The following is an 8,790-nucleotide window of genomic DNA, read 5'->3' as shown; positions in this document are numbered from 1 at the left end:
TGGAAACCTCTCTGATGCCTAAATCAGCAAAATAGACAATAGATAAAAAAGCTCTGTGTATTTGAGAGTAAGAATTGTGATACCTCTACATAGGTCATGTTGTGAGCTTTTATCGATTCTGCCTGGCACAATCCTAATAGGACTCTAACTCTCCTTAACAGAGTCCTCCTAGGAATCACACTCCCAACAATAATGTCTATCCTGATAACACCCTACTCACTGTTAACCAAGTGAGATGGTTGCAACTCTTACCTCGGTTCAAGCCTGTGGTAGGGTGTGATGCCACAAGGATAATGTCTATCCTAATAACACTCTACTAGGACTGTGCCAAGCAGAATCGATAAAAGCTCATAGCAAGACCTATGTAAAAATATCACAATTCTTACTCTCAAATACACAGAATTTTTGTGTCTATTGTCTATTTTGTTGATTTAGGCATCGGAGAGGTTTCTGGCACACACCCACCGGCTAGCTCACATTTGTGTTTTCAGGTAATAAAGCGACGACATTTGGAGGAGTGCAAACTTGATCAACAGGATTATACAAGACGATTATTTTATTCTCGTACAATTGGCGTCGTCTGTGGGAAAGCATACAGAGAAAAAACCTTTTGATTGAGTTTTCCTTCAATCAATGTCAATGGCGCATAACGACGAATTGCCACATTCTGCTATTGATGGGCAGAACTCGAAAGGGGGCGAAAGGCGCAAATATTTGCCTTTTGTTCTGCCCATGACAGAATTGGATCCCTAGCGACGGAACCCACGGAAAGACGCGAGAGAAAGACGTGGCACAAGTCCGCGTCGCTCTTAAAGCCCTGATAGACAGAGGTGGCGAATGGATCCTCAGGTTCTGGAAGATCCCATAAGGGAGCAAGACAAAGTGATAAGGAGAATGGCGGCTAACATAGAGACCATGAAGCGCCAGATAAAAGGCAAAAGGATGACAGAAGAAGAGATGCGCAAAGGCAAGATGCACTCTCGCCACTTAGAAGATCGTGACAGGCAAGTCATACCATCACAAACTGAAAGTACAAGCCTTAGGACAAGCGACACATAATCAAGGACTTCTAGGACTCGTTTCTCCAGGTCTGAGAGAACGAGGACTGAAAGGTCTTGTACAGAGGGAAACAGTTATCGGCCCTCGCATTCGCACCAAACGACATCTAGACATATAGAGTTACCTAGGTCGGCAGACCTGTAGACAGTACTAGAAGAAAGGGCTCAAAGAAGAGAGGACATCTAGGCTCACGACCCCTGAAGGGTCTCTGCTCTACAACGGTTAGCTCTAAGAACACATGGAAGTGTCAAGGTTGGAATGCCAATACCATGCCTTGCCTATAAACCAGCAGACAAAGCGTTAGTAAGGTTGTAGAGCTCACCATTCGTTCCGGTGATTAAGAACACACCATTACCCTTAGGCTTCCACCAGTCTAAATTCACAACTTTTGAGGGGAAGTCGAACCCCTACATGCACTTAAGCCACTTTCGCCAGGTTATGGCCATGTATCGACGAAATGAGGCTGTAATGTGTATCTTGTTTCCTTCTAGCCTAGGCGACCTTGGTTTCGCATGGTTTGAGAGGTTGCTAGAAGGCAACATAGCTTTATAGGCGTAACTTGGGGGGGCATTTGTAACCAAGTTTAGAACAAACACCAAGATGCCAGTGGAGATTAACCCGCTGCTCTCCATAGACATGGGCGAGAAGGAAATATTGAAGTCTTACAACAATTGGTATTGGAAGACTTTTAATTAGATTGGAGATTGTCCCCCAAACCTAGCTATCGCATAGTACAAATGAGGTTTGCTAGTAAGCAATAAATTGAGGGATTTGATGACAATGACGCCACCCCTCACAATAGAGACCCTAATAGAAAAAGTGCATCAGCACATCCCAGTAGAAGAAAATGGCGCTCGCGCCAAAGCAAAATCTGGCACAACAGTAATGTCAGACAAAAACCTACGGCAAAAGTTAACACGGTCAGGCGGGAAGAACGACCGAACAGAAATGGTCGGGACAGACGAGCCAACGGTGAGGACCCCCAGACAAGGAAGTTAAATGTCTACAGCGTAATCACCATGGTGTTCAATTAACCTATCTACCGGATTCTTAGCGAGATACGCGACGAACCCTTCGTTCGGCGGCCAACCAAGTTGGGAAAAGCACAGAGGGGCTGCGATGATAGGTACCGTTGCACCTTTCATAATAAAAAGGGACACTGAACTGAAAACTGTACGCCATTAAGGCAACATCTAGAGGAGTTAGTGGCCGCAGGCCACCTGCACTAATACAATTGAAGGGGAAGTGCAGCCAACCCTCTAGGGTAACAACAGGCTAGATAGAACGCCAGCCGACAGTCCGCCCCAAGGCATAATCAATGTGATACATGGGATCATCGAGCCTGAACGAGTATGTGAACTCAGAGGGATGATCAAGAAGGTTGAGCACATGAGAGAGATACTGAGTGCACAACCCCCCGTGAAAAAAGAAAGAACAGAGGCAACAAATGTCATCACCTTCTTTGATAACGACTTAGCAAGGTTACAAAGCCCTTACAACGATGCACTAGTGGTTACTCTGCGTGTCAAGAATTTTGACATCAAGCGGATCTTGATTGACCAATGGAGCTCATGCGAGATAATATACTATGAGACCTTCAAGCAACTAAAATTGAAGGACAAAGATTTGGTACCCGTGACATCCCCTTTGGTTGGCTTGAACTCAATGCCAAAATAGCTAGTAAGAAAGATAATTTTGCCGGTCAAAGCTGGAACTATGACAAAGCAAGTGGAATTCTGGATATTGAAAGTCTCTTCTACTTACAACATAATCTTGGGAAGAACGTAGTTGCACAACATATGGGTGGTAGCATCAACCTACCATTAGGTCATACGGCTCCCTAACGAAGCTGAAGTGATTGAAGAGGTCTTAGGAGACCAAATCATGTCCAAGCAGTGCTTCGTAATAGTAAATGGTAGCCGGGCTGCAAAAGGGTTCGTACAAATGGTAGAGGGGCCAGAAAGTAACGAGCTGTTCGTAGACGTCAGCAAAGCAATCGAACAGAAAACAGTGGAAGACTTGGTAGAAGTAAGAATAGATGAGAAAAATCTAGAGAGGTTCTTTTTGCTCAGCTCGACTCTATCCAGCACCGAGAGAATAGAGATTATGGAGTTTTTGACCTCTAACATCGAAGTGTTTGCCTGGACGCCGTATGACATGCCTGGCAATGACCCCAACTTCATCTGTCATTAACTCAATGTCTACCCAACAACCAGACCAATTATACAACAAACTCGCTAATCGGCACTTCATCACGTAGAGATAGTGGCGGAAGAAATGGGAAACTTGCTAGAAGCAGGGGCAATTAGAGAAATACACTATCTTAAGTGGATTTCCAACATGGTAGTGGTACCAAAAAAGAATAGCAAATGGCACGTTTGTGTGGACTACAAGACGGTCAGTAAAGCATGCCTAAAAGACAGCTTCTCTCTACCATAAATAGACCAATTGGTGGACCTAACTGCAGGTCATAACCAACTTAGCTTTCTTGATGCGTATCGTGGTTACCATCAGATCGCTATGTACGAACCGGACCGGAAGGTCACATCGTTTACAACACCCAAGGGATTATATTGCTATAAGGTCATGCTCTTTGGCCTAAAAAATGTAGGGGCAACGTTCCAACGAGTGATCACCAAAATGTTTGTGCCATTATTAGGAAGAATAATAGAAGCTTACATAAATGAGATGGTGGTCAAAAATAAGAATGAAGAGGATCATGTCTAGGACCTAGCTGAGATGTTTCAAATTTTGAAAACCCACGGACTGCGACTAAACGCATCCAAGTGCGCATTTAGCGTGGGGTCAAGAAAGTTTCTTGGCTTTTAGGTAACCAACCGAGGTATAGAAGCCGACCCGTCTCAAATCAAAGCCATTTAAGACCTAGAAAGACCCAATAACGGTCAAAGATATACAGCATCTCACAGGCCTAGCTGCAGCGCTAAACCGATTCATAAGTTGGTTATCAGATAGATACCGGTCGTTCTTCCAGACGCTGATGGCCAAAGTCGAATGGGACGATAAGTACGACCATGCTCTGAGAAGCTTAAAAGAATACATGACCTCTCCGCCGTTGTTGGTAACCCCAATACCATGAGAAGAACTTTTTCTATACTTAGCAGTTTTCCAGCATGTAGTTAGCACAGTATTGGTATGAGCTGAGGGAATACAACACCTGCCCATCTTTTATGTTAGTAAGACATTGCTGGGCGCCGAAACAAGGTATCTACCATTAGAGAAGTTGGCCTTAGCTTTGATAATGACTTCCAGAAAATTGTCGCACTACTTCCATGCCCACACTGTGATTATTTTAATAGTCTTCCCCTTAAAAGCCTTTTTTGAAATGGTGGATTTTTCTGGACGAATTTTGAAGTGGGCAGTGGAGTTAGGACAGTTCGACATTAAGTTTCGGCCAAGAACCGTCATAAAAGCGCAAGTTTTAGCAGACTTCGTGGCTGAGTTTTCCCTTAGAAGTCATCAGGTTTGCCCGATTGACTTAACTGAGGAAACGGGGAAAAGTGCCGCAAGGATAGCGCAGCCCCCACAGCAGGTCACTCAACTACATAGCGAACCATTCAACCTTATAGAAAGGAAAGAAGGAGCAAACCGCAGTACGATAAGCAAGGACTCGACTGAAAGTGAAGTCTTAAGACAGCTAGACAATGAGGACCAGATCATAATGACAGACAACAACTTAGAAGAAGACAACGTCGGCACTGACGCCCATAATCCTAAGGCATCATCAGATCCCTCCACTTGCTGGAAGTTGTTTGTAGGAGAGATGTGGAAGCTCTTCGTAGATGGAGCGTCCAACAGACAAAGTGCAGGACTCGGCATAGTTCTAATCTCACCAAATGGCTTGAATAAGCAATCAACCTTGGCTTTCCAGCATCCAACAACGAGACGGAATGTGAGGCATTATTAGCGGGTTTGAAGTCAGCATTTCGCATGGAGGCCACCAAGCTGATGGTATACAGTGACTTCCAACTTGTAGTCAACTAAATTTTCGGGGACTACGAAGCAAAGAATGATAGAATGGCTAAGTATCAAGAGTTGGTCAGAAAGGAGATCATGAATTTTGAAGTGGTTAAGATAAAGCAAATCAGTCGAAAGAAAAATAATAAGGTAGATGAGCTGGCCAGTTTTGCGTCAATGGCAGATATGTCTAACCCACACCTATTATTAATAGACTTCCTGCCAATACCAAGTATTGAAGAGCCGGAAGTGGTCAAAGCATGCTGCGCCGATCTAGGTTCTTCCTGGATGGATCCCATCATAGTACGACATTTTACCTGAAGAAAAGAAAGAAGCCAACAAAATTCACTCAAGTCACAGTGGTTTTGGCTTTCCCCATCCCTAGCGTTTTAAAAGAAATCCTTCACAGGACCATACTTGATGTGTGTCCATCCTAGCAAGGTCGAGGCATTCTTGTTTGAAATTCACAAAGGCGTGTGTGGAGTCATCAAGGAGGGTGATCCCTAGCCTACCGAGATATTTCACAAGGGTATTGGTGGTCATACATGCAAGCGGACACAGAGAAGTATGTCAAGAAGTGTGAGAAATGTCAGAAGTTCACACATCAAATACATCAACCGGCTAGAGAGCTTCTACCTTTGACCAGCCCTTGGCCCTTTGCAATATGGGGCTTGGATATACTAGGATCACTCCTAACCGCGCCGGGCAATAGGAAGTTCTTTCTCGCAGCAACGGACTACTTCACAAAGTAGGTAGAGGTAGAAGCGCTCACATCTATAAAAGAAAAAGACGTCAAGAAATTTGTCTAGTAGAACATCATAACCCGGTTTGGAATCCCCAAGGCTTTGATATCCCCAAGGCTTTGATATCTAACAACGGCACTCAGTTTGATGGAAAAATCTTTAGGGGTTTTTGCGAAGAATACAAGATAGAATTTTATAACTCTACACCGGTGTATCCCCAAGCCAATGGCCAGGCTGAAGCTTCCAACAAGGTAGTCTTAGATGGTCTGAAAAAGAGATTGGAAAAAGAAAAAGGCAAATGGGCTGAGGAACTTCCCCACGTCTTATGGGCTTACCGAACTACACCCCAACGATCGACTGGCGAAACACTTTTTTCCTTAGTTATGGCATGGAGGCAGTAATCCCTCTGGAAGTTGGCCTCCCTACTATTAGAACTGAAACTTTTGATCCAGACTTGAATAGCGAGGCCATAGTCCTAGAACTAGACCTTGCAGAAGAGAGAAGAGGAAGGGCATTGGTACACATTACCTAATATTAACAGGAGTTGTCTAGGAAATACAATAAAGCAGTGCACCCAAGGCAATTCAAGATTAGAGATTGGGTACAGCGCAAAGTAATGGGAAACACTTTGGTGCCTGGAGATGGAAAATTAGGACCTAATTGGGAAGAACCATACAGAGTGATTGGTTTGGCAGGAAAAAGGGTATATCACCTACAAGATGTGGACGGCCGAGCTATTCCAAGGCCATGGAACACAGCCAATCTCAAAGTATTTTATTTTTAGATCTTCCTTAAACACTTGTAATTTTTCTTTCAATAAAACAAGTGGACATTTTTTTTCCAAAAAAAATTCTTTTATCTGCTTGTAAAAATTGCTCGTACTCATTACCCGACTAGGGAGCAAGTAAGAAGGTTCGCAGGTTTGACCAACACTTTTTCATTCTTCAGCCAAGATAAGGATCTAAGCTTAGGAAGGTTGACAGGTTTGACCAACACTTTTTCATTCTTCAGCCGAGATAAAGATCTAGGCTCGAGAAGGTTGGCAAGTTTGACCAACACTTTTTCATTCTTCAGCCGAAATAAGAATCTAGGGTCAAGAAGGTTGACAGGTTTGACCAATACTTTTTCATTCTTCAGCCAAGATAAGGATCTAGGATCAGGAAGGTTGACAGGTTTGACTAACACTTTTTCATTCTTCAGCTGAGATAAGGATCTAGGCTCATGAAGGTTGGCAAGTTTGACTAACACTTTTTCATTCTTCAGTCGAGATAAGGATCTAGACTCAAGAAGGTTGACAGGTTTGACCAACACTTTTTCATTCTTCAGCCGAGATAAGGATCTAGGCTCAAAAAGGTTGGCAGATTTGACCAACACTTTTTCATTCTTTAGTCGAGATAAGGATCTAGGCTCAAGAAGGTTGGCAGGTTTGACCAACACTTTTTCATTCTTCAGCCGAGATAAGGATCTAGGCTCAAGAAGGTTGGCAAGTTTGACCAACACTTTTTCATTCTTCAGCCGAGATACGGATCTAGGCTTAGGAAAGTTGGCAGGTTTGACCAACACTTTTTCATTCTTCAGTTGAGATAAGGATCTAGGCTCAAGGAGGTTGGCTGGTTTTACCAACACTTTTTCATTCTTCAGCCGAGATACGGATCTAGGCTCCGGAAGGTTGGCAGGTTTGACCAACACTTTTTCATTCTTTAGCTAAGATACGGATCTAGGCTCAAGAAGGTTAGCAGGTTTGACCAACATTTTTTTCATTCTTCAGCCGAGATAAGGATCTAGGCTCAAAAAGGTTGGTAAGTGTGGCCAACAGGTTTTTTCTTTAGCCAAGGTAGGTATCTCGGCTAAAGAAGGTTGGCAGGATAAGGCTGAGCTATTGAGCCCAACCAGGTATACAGTCAAAATGAGACACTAGAATAGAGGAAAAGTGCAGTGACCAAGCAAGAAGAACCAAAAAAAAAATTCATTCATTGAAATGTGATTACAAGAGGTGGGGCGTATAGTCCGGTTACATTTCATAGAACAAAAAACAAGCAAAAAAACAAGGAAAAAGGCTTCCTGGTCAAATAAAAAGGTCATCAAGATCAATGTCTAGGTCACCACAGACTTTGCCATTGGGCAGACTGATTCCGGCATCAGCTTCCTAGGTTAGATCGGTCACAGGCACTCCGTCAACCGTGCTTGGCACAGTTTGGCTGAGCAGATCCACCCGAGCGGGTAGTGAAGACTGGCAACCGAGGTTGAGCATTAACAGGGTCAGGGGTCTCATCTTCTTCCTCCCCTTCTCTTGAAGGAACTTCTGCTGGACTGCGTTTGCATAGTCCGTCATATAGCTCGGTATAAAGTGGGGGCGAGGGTTTAGAAAAATTTTGGAGTCATACCCTTGACTGATCTTTTCAGCCGCAACCTTCTAACCGCATTTAAAGAAAATGTCTTTGGCTGCTTCACACTGTTGGACATAGGTTTTTTCTCCCTTCTTGTAACCCCGGCCCTCAGCATCCTCCGTCTTCTTCTTCTACTCCTGGATCTCAGCGTTCTTTTTCTTTTCTAGCTTGGCAAGCTCACGCAAATAGCTATCTTTTTTCTCGGCTAAGGCTTTTTGCTTGTCAGCCTCAGCCGTGTTGACTAGCTCGGCCATTTGCTTATTTTCAGCAACCACCTTAGCTAGTTTCGCCTTTACCTCTTTCAGCTCAGCTGCCTTGGAGTTCGAATCAGCCATGGCCAGCCACGTTGTCTTTCGCAGTTCAAGTACACATTTGTAAGCTACATGGTTTTTTTGCAGGGCCTGCAGTTTAGATGAAGAGGTGTTAGGTTGAAAACCAAGAAAATAGTAAAACACAGTAGACTTTAAATAGCAAGTGGAGGACTCACTAGGACCATGGACTTCGAAGCCAACCGAATGGCCTTTAGTTCAGTCAAGTGGTCATGATGCTCCATGTCTGCTGGAAGGCAAAGACTTTTTGAAAGGTTGAACATGAGCATGTGGTCCTTCTCAGCAACCACTGAATCC

This window comes from Camellia sinensis, chromosome 2 (genome assembly GCF_055761805.1).
Source record: "Camellia sinensis isolate YWXY chromosome 2, ASM5576180v1, whole genome shotgun sequence".
NCBI classification, from domain to species: domain Eukaryota; kingdom Viridiplantae; phylum Streptophyta; class Magnoliopsida; order Ericales; family Theaceae; genus Camellia; species Camellia sinensis.
The sequence above is the reverse complement of the archived record's forward strand: the minus strand, read 5'-3'. Positions refer to the sequence as shown.